The following is a 13,189-nucleotide window of genomic DNA, read 5'->3' on the forward strand; positions in this document are numbered from 1 at the left end:
GCATTTCACCGATCGCAATGTATTAACCGCCGCAGTACAAATGCACGTGCAATACACTGGAAGATAACCTCCATTACTTGGACCGTGAACTGTGCACTGCAGCCGCGCCGCAGTATTTACACTTTCACAATGATGCCAGTTTGAAATAAGATATACTATATTGCATGGTGTCCGCCCCCCTCCGTCCCCCCAGTATGTCATTAGATGTTCAAAATACTGCAATACTCGTTTGCAGTCGCTGGTGCAAGAATTCCTGGACAGACTAATGAGTTTCCTTCGATGTCATTGCAAATGCAATGTTTTTAAATCAGCTTGATTCGCTGTGAATTGTGCACAGACTTCGTCTTCGAGTTTACCTAGAGGAAGAAGTCCATTGGCGTCATATAGGCGTTTGGTTTGACGCAACTCTCCAAGCTACTCTGTTCATCTCCGAATAAGTACTGCAACTTACATCCATTTGAACCTACTTACTGTATTTGCCTCTTGGTCTCCCTCTATGATTATTATTCCCCCATCCCCCATCCCCCCTACCCCCTCCCCCACACACACACATATTTCCCTCCAACATTTTAGTCAAGTTTTGCCACAAACTTCGTGTCTCCTCAGTTCTGCTCACAATGCAAGGGGAGCTCCCATCGCATCCCCTCACCCCTCAGATTTAGGGTGTAAGAGGGCCCAGTGGATACCCCGTCAAAAACTGAACACAGATCAAGCACGAAAACAGGAAGAAGCCGTACTGAACTGTGAAAAAAAGCGAAATAGAAACGGCGAATGATCCAAGAAGAAGAAGTGCAATATATAGCAGCTGAGAAGAGCGCTGGCGTCGTGGTTAAGTCGTTACGGTATTGGACTGCCAAGTGGGCGAGCCGTATTCAAACCTCCCTCGTGCCCTTTTTTTCTTTTTTTTTCGCTATTCGCTTTATTCAAATTTGTGTCTGACTCGTTGTGTAAAGTCCGTTTGTAACAGCGAGTCACCTATGACAGTTAATTCTGCACAACTACCCTATTAGCAGCCGAGAGAACGTGGCTTTCGAATGGAAACCGCAAACGTTTGCTGACAAGGCGACAAGTGAACCGGAAAACACGTCTGGTGTGTCATACAGGGCATTAGTATTTTATATAATAGGAATCGCCTATCGACGCACCTAATTTGTACGACTGGTAAGTGAGATATACCTCCTTGTCCGATATAGGTGTTCGTACGAATGATCACTCCCAAGGAAATCACGATCATACAATTTCTCTGTGCTGTGTCAAAACTTTTTTAACGGTTTCGGAGTTGCGTTTCGCTTTAGAAATCTTGACTCTTGAATTCCTTTGTTGTAGCATAGTTCAAATCCCTTTTATTTTTGTTTTCATTTCTGTGAGATATCTATGTGGTACCTCGCCTACTCTTCCTGTTCATCACATTTACTTGCGACGGTAACGTATTCTTACCACATGACTCATATTCTTTAATCAATGTATAGTATGACAACTGCCAAGACTACAGAAACACAACATACATTTCAATGACCGGACGGACAGTTCATAATGTGAAAAATAAATAAAGGGCACGAGGGAGTTTTGAACACGGCTCGCCCACTTGGCAGTCTAACACGGTGATCGCTCAAGACGCCACTGCGACGTCAGGCTGCTCTGTATTGCACTTCTTATTTTTGGACCGTTCACTGTGTCTATTTGGCCTTTTTTTCGCAGTTCAGTACACCTTCTTCCTGTTTTTATGTTTGATCTGTGACCAGTTTTTGACGACTGTCCACTGGGCCCTCTTACCACTAAATCAGAGGGGGTTGCGATGGGGAGTTCCCCTTGTCAGTACCTCCTCACTAGTTACGCAACTACCCATATAATCTTCAGCATTCTCCTGCAACACCACACCACAATTCAAAAGCTTCTATCCTCTTCTTGGCTAAACTGTTTATAGTCGATGTTTCACTTCCATACACGGCTGCACACTACACAAAAATCTTCAGAATTTCGATTTCGTAACACTTAAATCTGTATTCGATGTCAACAAATTTGTCTTCTTCACAAACGCTTTACTTGCCATTGTCAGTCTACATACTACATCCTTCTGCTTGGACCATAATCATTTATTTTGCTGCCCAAATAACAAAACTCACTACTACTCTTAGTGCCTAGTTTCCTGATTCAACTCTCTTAGCATCACGTAGTTTAATTCTACAAATACTACATTCCATCACCCCTGTTTCGCTTTTGTTGATATTCATCTTATATCCTCGTCTCAGAACAGTGTCCATTCCGTTCAACTGCTCTTCCAAGACCTTTGCAGTCTCTGGCAGAATTACAATGCTATCGGCATATCTAAGTTTTTATTTCTTCTTCCTGAACATTAATTCCTTCTCCAACTTTTTTTTTGTTTCCTTTATTGTTTGCTAAATGTAGGGATTGAATACTACAGGGGGAAGGTTACAGCCCTGCTTCATGCACTATTACCCTTTCTTGTTCAAAAATGGTTCAAATGGCACTGAGCACTATGGGACTTAACTTCTGAGGTCATCAGTCCCCTAGAACTTAGAACTACTTAAACGTAACCAACCTAAGGACATCGCACACATCCATGCCCGAAGCAGGATTCGAACCTGCGACCGTAGCGGTCGCGTGGTTCCAGACTGCAGCGCCTAGAACTGCTCGGCCACCTCGGCCGGATACCCTTTCTTGTCTTCGAACTTTTCTCCCTGCTATCCATGATACCCTCATAATTCCAAAGAGAATATTCCAATCAGCATTGTCAAAACCTTCCTCTGGTTCAAATGGCTCTGAGCACTATGGGACTTAACATCTGAGGTCATCAGTCCCCTAGAACTTAGAACTACTTAAACCTAACTAGCCTAAGGACATCACACACATCCATGCCCGAGGCAGGATTCGAACCTGCGACCGTAGCAGTCTCGCGGTTCCGGACTGAAGCGCCTAGGACCGCGCGGCCACCGCGGCCGGCCAAAGAAGCTTCCTCTAATTCTACAAATACTATAAATGAAGATTTGCCGTTCCTTAATCTTCTAAGAGAAATTTTATGGTCAGTAATTAATCGCTTGTTGCTACATTTCTCCGGAATCGAAACTCATCGGTTTCTTCCAGCTTTTCCATTCTTCTGTAAAGAATTCGTATTAGAATTTTGCAACCGTGACTTATAACTGATAGTTCGGTAACATTGACACCTGTCAGTACCTGCTTTCATTGGAATTATTACATTCTTCTTAAAGTCTGAGGATACGTCGCCTGTGTCATACAACATGCTCACCAGGTGGAAGAGTTTTGGCGTTGCTGGCTCTTCCTATGCTATCAGTAGTTCTGACTGAATGTCGCCCACTCTAGGGGCCCTGTTCCGACTAGGGTCTTTCAGTGTTCTGCCAAATACTTCTTGCAGTGTCATATCTCCCATCTCATCTTCATCCTCTTCCCTCTCTATCACATTGTCATCAAATTCCTTTGGTTAGAGCCTGTATATACTCTTTCCATGTTTCCGCTTTCGCTTCTTAGTTTAGTATTCGTTTCCCAATTGAGTTCTTGACGTTCATGCACATGCTTCTCTTTTTCCAAAGGGCTCTTCAATTTTCCTGTAGGTGGTATCTATCTTTTCTCTGGTGAAATATGCTTATAAATCCTTACATTTGTCCTGTAGCCATTCCTTCGTAGCCATTTTGACATTCTGTCAGTCTCATTATTAGACGATGTATTCCCTTTCGCCTGCTTCATTTCCTGTATTTTTATTTTGTATTTTCTCCTTTCATCAAAAAATTAATTACCTCCCGTAATATCGCAGTATTTCTACTGAGTCATGTCTTTTTACCTCTTTGATCCTCTGCTGCTGTCGCTCTTTCTTCTCTCAAGGCTACCCATTCGTCGACTACTATATTCCTTTTCCCTATTCTAGTCAATTATTGCCTAACGCTCCCTCTGAAACTCTCAAGAACCTATCGTTCTTTCAACCTGTCCATATCCCATCTCCTTACTTTCTTACATTTTTGCAATTTCTTGATTTTTTAATCTACAGTTAAAAAAAAAAAAACATGTGGCTGGTAAACCTTTCTTGAAGTAGTGTTACTTCTGTATAATTATAAATCCAATGAAGCCTTCATTCTATCAATAAATTGTAGTGACTACAATCTGCCGCTGGAAACTTCTTATAATTTTAAATCTGGTTCTTAAATCTCTGTCTAACCATTATATAATGAATCTGAAACATTTCGGTGTCTCCATGTCTCTTAAACGTATCCATTCTTCTTTCATGATTCTTAAAACAAATGTTAGCGATGATTAATTTATTATATGTGCAAAATTCTACCAGGTGGCTGCTTCTTTCATTCGTTTCCCCCAGTCCGTATTCACCTACTACTTTTTTTCTCTTTCTTTTCCTGCTATGAATTCCAGTCGATCGTCACAAATAAATTTTCGTCTCCTTAACTATCTGAATAATTTCTTTTAGCTCATCATTCATTTCTTCAATCTCTTCGTCATCTGCAGAGCTTTTTGGCATATAAACTAATACTACTGTGTTGTGTGTGGGCTTCGTGTCTGTCGTGGCTACGATAATGCGTTCACTATGCTGTTCATAGTAGTTTTCCCGCATTCCTACTTTCTTTTTAATTATTAAACCTAGTCCTGCATTACCCATAATTGACTTTGTATTTATAGCCCTGTATACTGCTGACCAGAAGTCCTGTTCTTCCTGCCACGAACTTCACTAATTCCCACTATATTCAACATCAACTTAACCATTTCCTTTTTTAAATTTTCTAACTCACTTGCCAGATTAACGGATCCAAATTTCAGAATGAGTGAGTCAGTCGAAATTAGAATCATATATTAATACCCTCAGCTGCTGGCGGTTGATATATATCAACGGGGACAGGTGAAAATGTGTGCCCTGACCGGGACTCGAACCCGGGATCTCCTGCTTGCATGGCAGACGTTCTATCCATTTGAGCCACCGAGGGCACAGAGAAGAATGCGACTGCAGTGATGTCTCGTGCACGCCTACCGCGAGACCCACATTCTCACTTTGTATGTCCACACACTACATTCGTAGTGTCCCACCCCATCACACTTATTACTCGTGGAAGACATTCTTATCAAGTTCCGTAAGAGTTCGGGGAATGTGTGTGCATCCTCACAGAAGAAGAATGTCATGGTCGGTATTGCCAGAACTTTATACTTATATGGTTATCCATGTAAGTATATCCTCATGGGTAGTCCCAGCTCGGAGATTAGAAAGGGGAAGTATTTTACTTCTGCATTATTATGACTGTAGTTTCCCCTTGCTTTCAGCCGTTCGCAGTACCAGCACAGCAAGACCATTTTGGTTGATGTTAAAATGCCAGATCAGTCCCAGACCGCTGCCCGAGCAACTAAAGGAAAGGCTGCTGACCTCCTTCTGGGGCAACATGTTTGTCTGGCCTCTCAACAGGTAACCCTCAGCTGTGGTTGCACCTGTGGTATGGGTATCTGTATCGTTGCCGCACGCAAGCCGCCCCACGAACGGCAAGGTCTATGATTCATGGGGTGGGGGGAGCATACTACAAACAAACATCTACTTATTTCAAGTAGTATTTCCCCCCATAGGAGAAACGGAAGCACATCTACACTCCTGGAAATGGAAAAAAGAACACATTGACACCGGTGTGTCAGACCCACCATACTTGCTCCGGACACTGTGAGAGGGCTGTACAAGCAATGATCACACGCACGGCACAGCGGACACACCAGGAACCGCGGTGTTGGCCGTCGAATGGCGCTAGCTGCGCAGCATTTGTGCACCGCCGCCGTCAGTGTCAGCCAGTTTGCCGTGGCATACGGAGCTCCATCGCAGTCTTTAACACTGGTAGCATGCCGCGACAGCGTGGACGTGAACCGTATGTGCAGTTGACGGACTTTGAGCGAGGGCGTATAGTGGGCATGCGGGAGGCCGGGTGGACGTACCGCCGAATTGCTCAACACGTGGGGCGTGAGGTCTCCACAGTACATCGATGTTGTCGCCAGTGGTCGGCGGAAGGTGCACGTGCCCGTCGACCTGGGACCGGACCGCAGCGACGCACGGATGCACGCCAAGACCGTAGGATCCTACGCAGTGCCGTAGGGGACCGCACCGCCACTTCCCAGCAAATTAGGGACACTGTTGCTCCTGGGGTATCGGCGAGGACCATTCGCAACCGTCTCCATGAAGCTGGGCTACGGTCCCGCACACCGTTAGGCCGTCTTCCGCTCACGCCCCAACATCGTGCAGCCCGCCTCCAGTGGTGTCGCGACAGGCGTGAATGGAGGGACGAATGGAGACGTGTCGTCTTCAGCGATGAGAGTCGCTTCTGCCTTGGTGCCAATGATGGTCGTATGCGTGTTTGGCGCCGTGCAGGTGAGCGCCACCATCAGGACTGCATACGACCGAGGCACACAGGGCCAACACCCGGCATCATGGTGTGGGGAGCGATCTCCTACACTGGCCGTACACCACTGGTGATCGTCGAGGGGACACTGAATAGTGCACGGTACATCCAAACCGTCATCGAACCCATCGTTCTACCATTCCTAGACCGGCAAGGGAACTTGCTGTTCCAACAGGACAATGCACGTCCGCATGTATCCCGTGCCACCCAACGTGCTCTAGAAGGTGTAAGTCAACTACCCTGGCCAGCAAGATCTCCGGATCTGTCCCCCATTGAGCATGTTTGGGACTGGATGAAGCGTCGTCTCACGCGGTCTGCACGTCCAGCACGAACGCTGGTCCAACTGAGGCGCCAGGTGGAAATAGCATGGCAAGCCGTTCCACAGGACTACATCAGCATCTCTACGATCGTCTCCATGGGAGAATAGCAGCCTGCATTGCTGCGAAAGGTGGATATACACTGTACTAGTGCCGACATTGTGCATGCTCTGTTGCCTGTGTCTATGTGCCTGTGGTTCTGTCAGTGTGATCATGTGATGTATCTGACCCCAGGAATGTGTCAATAAAGTTTCCCCTTCCTGGGACAATGAATTCACGGCGTTCTTATTTCAATTTCCAGGAGTGTACAATGCCCCTATCTTTTACCTGTAAACGTTTCTTCAGTGAAGTAAGGACCAATCACGGATACTTCAATAACCCCGCAATAGAACTTCACACTCCACTGCCTCTGATGTTCAACTTTATTCAGCCAGTGCTGATTCTCACCGGCCCAAAAATCCATATTTCTAACTTTCAGTCTTCCATGATTTGTCAAGATAGCTTCATCGATAACGAGACTGTTCGAAGAAAGAACCTATTGTCCTGATTTTGCATCAGAACCGAGTTACAGAATTCCTCGAGTCTTCTGAAACCCAACAGCTTAATATGCTGGTGAAGAACACCTGATACGGATGGAAGCTGCTAGCGGGAAAAATGAGAAAAACCCTGAGCTGGCTCATTGCAGAGGCACCCTCTATTTCTCTGGAGCAAACCTGCAGCTACGAAAACAACGGAAGTAGGTTACAGTACACTTGTTCCCCTACTGCTTGAATACTGCTCAGCACTGTGGAATCCGTACCAGATAGGGTTGATAGAAGAGAGAGAGAGGATCCAACGGAGAGCAGCGCGCATCGTTACAGGATCATTTAGTAATCGCGAAAGCGTTACGGAGATGATAGATAAACTCCAGTGGAAGACTCTGCAGGAGAGACGCTCAGTAGCTCGGTACCGGCTTTTGGTGAAGTTTCGAGAACATACCTTCAGCGAGGAGTCGAGCAGTATATTGCTCCCTCCTACGTATATCTCGCGAAAAGACCATGAGGATAAAATCAGAGAGATTAGAGCTCACACAGAGGCATACCGACAATCCTTCTCTCCACGAACAATACGAGACTGGAATAGAAGGGAGAACCGATAGAGGTACTCAAGGTACCCTCCGCCACACAACGTCAGGTGGCTTGCGGAGTATGGATGTAGATGTAGATGTACGAGCAACAGCTGCCAAAACAAGTGTTTCGTTCGCTTCGCTCACTGCAGACTTACTTCTTACACACTGCGTAGTATTCTATTGCACTTACAAGAACAATGTTTTGCACATTTACCGAATAGTCGTTCTTGTTCGACATCGTTCTGTCGTTATACATTTTTGTCTGTGCATTCATTCTGAATTTCCGTAGAGAAGCATATATCTAATTTTTCTGTTTGTGACAGGCATTTATCATTTCAAACTAATCATCACTCGGCTCACGTGAATGACACAGACGGCATGAAAGCTACATTTACATCGTGCCACTTTTACACCGGTAGCGGTAGCACAAAACTTTTTCCTTCTCATCCGACCAGTTGTATTTCCTTATTTTGGTATCAAATCACGAACTTCCACACACGACACTATCGATTCCTTAATCCAAGCAGATACATCCTCAGTTCCTGATATTATAATTATAACGAAACACTAATCATATTTTTTAAAAGTGAAACGGCATAAAATTCATCTCTCATACAAGGGGAAACTCCCCATCGCACCCCGTCAGATTTAGTGGTAGAGTGGCCTAGTGGATAGCTCATCAAAGACGGAACACAGTTCAAGTATGAAAACGGGAAGGAGTTGCGCTGAACCGTGAAGAAAAGAGGCAAAATGTAACAGGGAATGGTCCAAACTCAAGATATGCAACATCGATCGAATCGCGGTTATGTGGTCACGGTGTTGGACTGCAAAGCAGGAAATCCATGTTCAAATTGGTTATAGAATATGAGTCATGTGGTGAGAGGATACCGTATTACCTTCGCAAGTAAATGTGAGGAATTGTAAGAGCAGGCGAGATGCCTCACAGATCTCTCAAAGAAATGAAAACACGAAATAAACATATGTGAACTATGTTACACAAAGGAATTCAAGAGCCAAAACTTCCAACACACCGTAACACGTGGTACTTGTGTAGAACAAGCAGATATACGTACGTCTGGAGGTCTCTTCCTTACACCTCGCTGTTGCAAATGGACGCTACACCACGATGTTGTTGTTGTGGTCTTCAGTCCTGAGACTGGTTTGATGTAGCTCTCCATGCTACTCTATCCTGTGCAAGCTGCTTCATCTCCCAGTATGTACTGCAACCTACATCCTTCTGAATATGTTTAGTGTATTCATCTGTTGGTCTCCCTCTACGATGTTTACCCTCCGCGCTGCCCTGCAATACTAAATTGGTGATCCCTTGATGCCTCAGAATATGTCCTACCAACCGATCCCTTCTTCTAGTCAAGTCGTGCCACAAACTCCTCTTCTCCCCAATTCTATTCAATACCTCCTCATTAGCCCATCTAATCTTCAGCATTCTTCTGAAGCACCACATTTCGAAAGCTTCTATTCTCTTTTTGTCCGAACTATTTATCGTCCATGTTTCCCTTCCATACACGGCTACACTCCATACAAATACTCTCAGAAACGACTTCCTGACACTTAAATCTATCAGCCGGCCGAAGTGGCCGTGCGGTTAAAGGCGCTGCAGTCTGGAACCGCAAGACCGCTACGGTCGCAGGTTCGAATCCTGCCTCGGGCATGGATGTTTGTGATGTCCTTAGGTTAGTTAGGTTTAACTAGTTCTAAGTTCTAGGGGACTAATGACCTCAGCAGTTGAGTACCATAGTGCTCAGAGCCATTTGAACCATTTTGAACTTAAATCTATACTCGATGTTTCCTTGCCATTGTCAGTCTACATATTATATGCTCTCTATTTCGACCATCATCGGTTATTTTGCTCCCCAAATAGCAAAACTCATTTACTACTTTAAGGGTCTCATTCCCTAATCTAATTCCCTCAGCTTCCCTCGAGTTAACTCGACTACATTCCATTACTCTCGTTTTGCTTTTGTTAATGTTCATCTTATATCCTCCTTTCAAGACACTGTCCATTCCGTTCAAGTGCTCTTCCAAGTCCTTTGCTGTCTCTGACAGAATTACAATGTCATCGGCGAACCTTAAAGTTTTTATTGCTCTCCATGGATTTTAATACCTACTCCGAATTTTTCTTTTGTTTCCTTTATTGGTTGCTCAATATACAGATTGAATAACGTCGGGGAGAGGCTACAACCCTGTCTCACTCCCTTGCCAACCACTGCTTCCCTTTCATGTCCCTCGACTCTTATAACTGCTATCTGGTTTCTGTACAAATTGTAAATAGCCTTTCGCTTGCTGTATTTTACCCCTGCCACCTTTACAATTTGAAAGAGAGTATTCCAGTCAACATTGTCAAAAGTTTTCTCTAAGTCTACAAATGCTACAAACGTAGGTTTACCTTTTCTTAATCTAGCTTCTAAGATAAGTCTTGGGGTCAGTATTGCCTCACGTGTTCCAACATTTCTGCGGAATCCAAACGGATCTTCCCCGCGGTCGGCTTCTACCAGTTTTTCCATTCGTCTGTAAAGAATTCGCGTTAGTATTTTGCAGCTGTGACTTTTAAGTTGATAGTTCGATAATTTTCACATCTGTCAACACCTGCTTTCTTTGGGATTGGAATTATTATATTCTTCTTGAAGTCTGAGGGTATTTCGCCTGTCTCATACATCTTGCTCACCAGATGGTAGAGTTTTGTCAGGACTGGCTCTCCCAAGGCTGTCAGTAGTTCTAATGGAATGTTGTCTACTCCGGGGGCCTTGTTTCGACTCAGGTCTTTCAGTGCTCTGTCAAACTCTTCACTCAGTATCATATCTCCCATTTCATCTTCATCTACATCCTCTTCCATTTCCATAATATTTCCCTCAAGTACCTCGCCCTTATATAGACCCTCTATATACTCCTTCCACCTTTCTGCTTTCCCTTCTTTACTTAGAACTGGGTTTCCATCTGAGCTCTTGATATTCATACAAGTGGTTCTCTTTTCTCCAAAGGTCTCTTTAATTTTCCTGTAGGCAGTATCTATCTTACGCCTAGTGAGATAAGCCTCTACATCCTTAAATTTGTGCTCTATCCATGCCTGCTTAGCCATTTTGACTTCCTGTCAATCTCATTTTTGAGACTTTCATATTCGCTCCAGGTTGGGAATGTTGAGCTTGGACCATTCACTGTTTCTATTTTCCTTCTTTTTTCACAGTTCAGTACACCTTCCTTCTGTTTTCATGTTTGATCTGCGTTCAGTTTTTGACGGGCTATCCGCTGGGCCTCTTTACCGCTAAATGTGCGGTGAGGGGGGGGGGGGGGGGCGGTGCGATGTGGTTGTTTCCCTTGGTAGAACCAAATTGCCAGCAGCAGATATTACTACACAGTGAAGACTCGAATATCCGGATCTCGGTTATACAGATTCGCGATTATCCAATTTGTCAACTGCGAGGAAATATTTTTGTCGTCTACTCCGTGCGTGCACCGACATGTCGCACTGGCACTGGCCGCCCGCGCCGTTTCATTACTGTCTGAGATAGACAGTTGCCAAACGCTACGCCTCTGACAATGGGTCGCGTCGCATCTGTGCTTAAAAACGTGAAAACGCTAGAGAATGGTGGTGGCATCGCTTAAAGAGTGGCAAAGTTGCGGCAGTGGTGATCAAGGTTTTCCGATCATGTCGGATGACGAAATGCTGTAAACATATTGCAGGCAAACGAACAGCAGGAAATTCAAGAAGATGAAAGAGAAAAAAATTAGAAGCAGAAAATGATGCAGGAGCATCTCTTGGGGAGGCATTTCAAGCCCTGGAAACAGCTTTCAAATTGTTCAAAAAACAAACAGTGTGATTTTATCGAATTATAACGAATTCATGATGTAGCAGCAACGAAGAGAAAGAAGTGTTCGAGTGTAATGACTATTACCAGATATATTAAACAAAATTAAACTCCAGGACTGTCTTATGCGGCTTTTGTTACGTATTTCATAATTAACGTTGTAATATTTTAGTAATTTTAAGAAAATATGTATGTACATACGAAAATGTAACATTGTGAAATAACCATGTGACTTTAAAAAATCGCTTTTCTTCAGACATTCAACTGTCCAGATTTTCGATTATCGGAAAGACTGACATTAACAATTATTCTGGTTAATCGAGTCTCCACTGTAATTCCATTTGGAATGCAATGTTGATACCGACATCATTGTAATTAATATAGTTACAAAAAGAGACTATGCGTCGTCTAGTATGGGCTGTCTCGCAATTCATCTGGATGAAAGCAGAATTGCTATGCCTCAAACGGGTCGAGGAACATCTAAGGCGGACAGTTTAGCTGAATCACGATGTCTAAGCATAAATCGGATACGGAATTAGTATATTCTCTGGTGAAGACGTGTTTACGAAACTTCAGTAGCTGCCTTTAATTTCAGCTTTCCTTAACGGAAGTCAAATATCTGCTTTTATTTATCACTAAGAACCCGCCCCAGCCTCTCACAGGTAGTATTAAGTATGTATGGGTGGATGGCTTGTTTACAATAGGTAGAGACATGCACAAACCGTCCTCGTAGGTATTGGTGAAAATCATATCAATAGTACCTGAGATTAACCTGCACAAATCACACCAATATCCAAGAAAGCAAAAGGAGTAATCCGCTGAATTACAGACCCATATCACTAGCATCTATTTGCAGTAGGATTTTGTAACATATACTGTGTTCGAGCGTTTTGAATTACCTCGAAGAAAACGATTTATTGACAAACAGCCAACATGGGTTCAGAAAATATCGTTCTTGTGCAATGCAACTAACTCTTTATCCTTACGAAGTAATGAGTGCTATCGATAGGGGATCTCAAATTGAAACCATATTTCTAGATTTACAGAAGGCTTTGTCGTTCTTCCCAAGCTGCTTCTAATTAAATTGTGTGGCTGTTGAACATCGGCACAGTTGTGCGACTGGATTTGTGAATTCCTGACAGAAAGGTTATAGTTCGTAAGACTGACGGAAATTCATTGAGTAAAACAGAAGTCATATCTGGCATTCCCTAAGGAAATATTATAGGCCCTCTGTTGTTCCTAATCTACATAAACGACATAGGAGACAATCTGAGAAGCGCCAGCCGAGGTGGCCGAGCGGTTCTAGGCGCTGCAGTCTGGAACCGCGCGACCGCTACGGTCGCAGGTTCGAATCCTGCCTCGGGCATGGATGTGTGTGATGTCCTTAGGTTAGTTAGGTTTAAGTAGTTCTAAGTTCTAGGGGACTGATGACCTCAGATGTTAAGTCCCATAGTGCTCAGAGCCATTTGAACCAATCTGAGAAGCCCTCTTAGATTGTTTGCAGACGATGCTAGCATTTACAGTCTTGTAAAATCATCA

General features: G+C 44.1%; 1 protein-coding gene across 1 annotated transcript in view; it reads right to left on the reverse strand.

Moving 5' to 3' along the window:
- The window catches only part of LOC124622898 (cytochrome P450 6k1-like), a 162,568-nt gene that overhangs the window by 64,376 nt on the left and 85,003 nt on the right, over positions 1–13,189 (reverse strand). The window lies entirely within an intron of this gene.

Source organism: Schistocerca americana, chromosome 7 (assembly GCF_021461395.2).
Source record: "Schistocerca americana isolate TAMUIC-IGC-003095 chromosome 7, iqSchAmer2.1, whole genome shotgun sequence".
Classification (NCBI taxonomy): domain Eukaryota; kingdom Metazoa; phylum Arthropoda; class Insecta; order Orthoptera; family Acrididae; genus Schistocerca; species Schistocerca americana.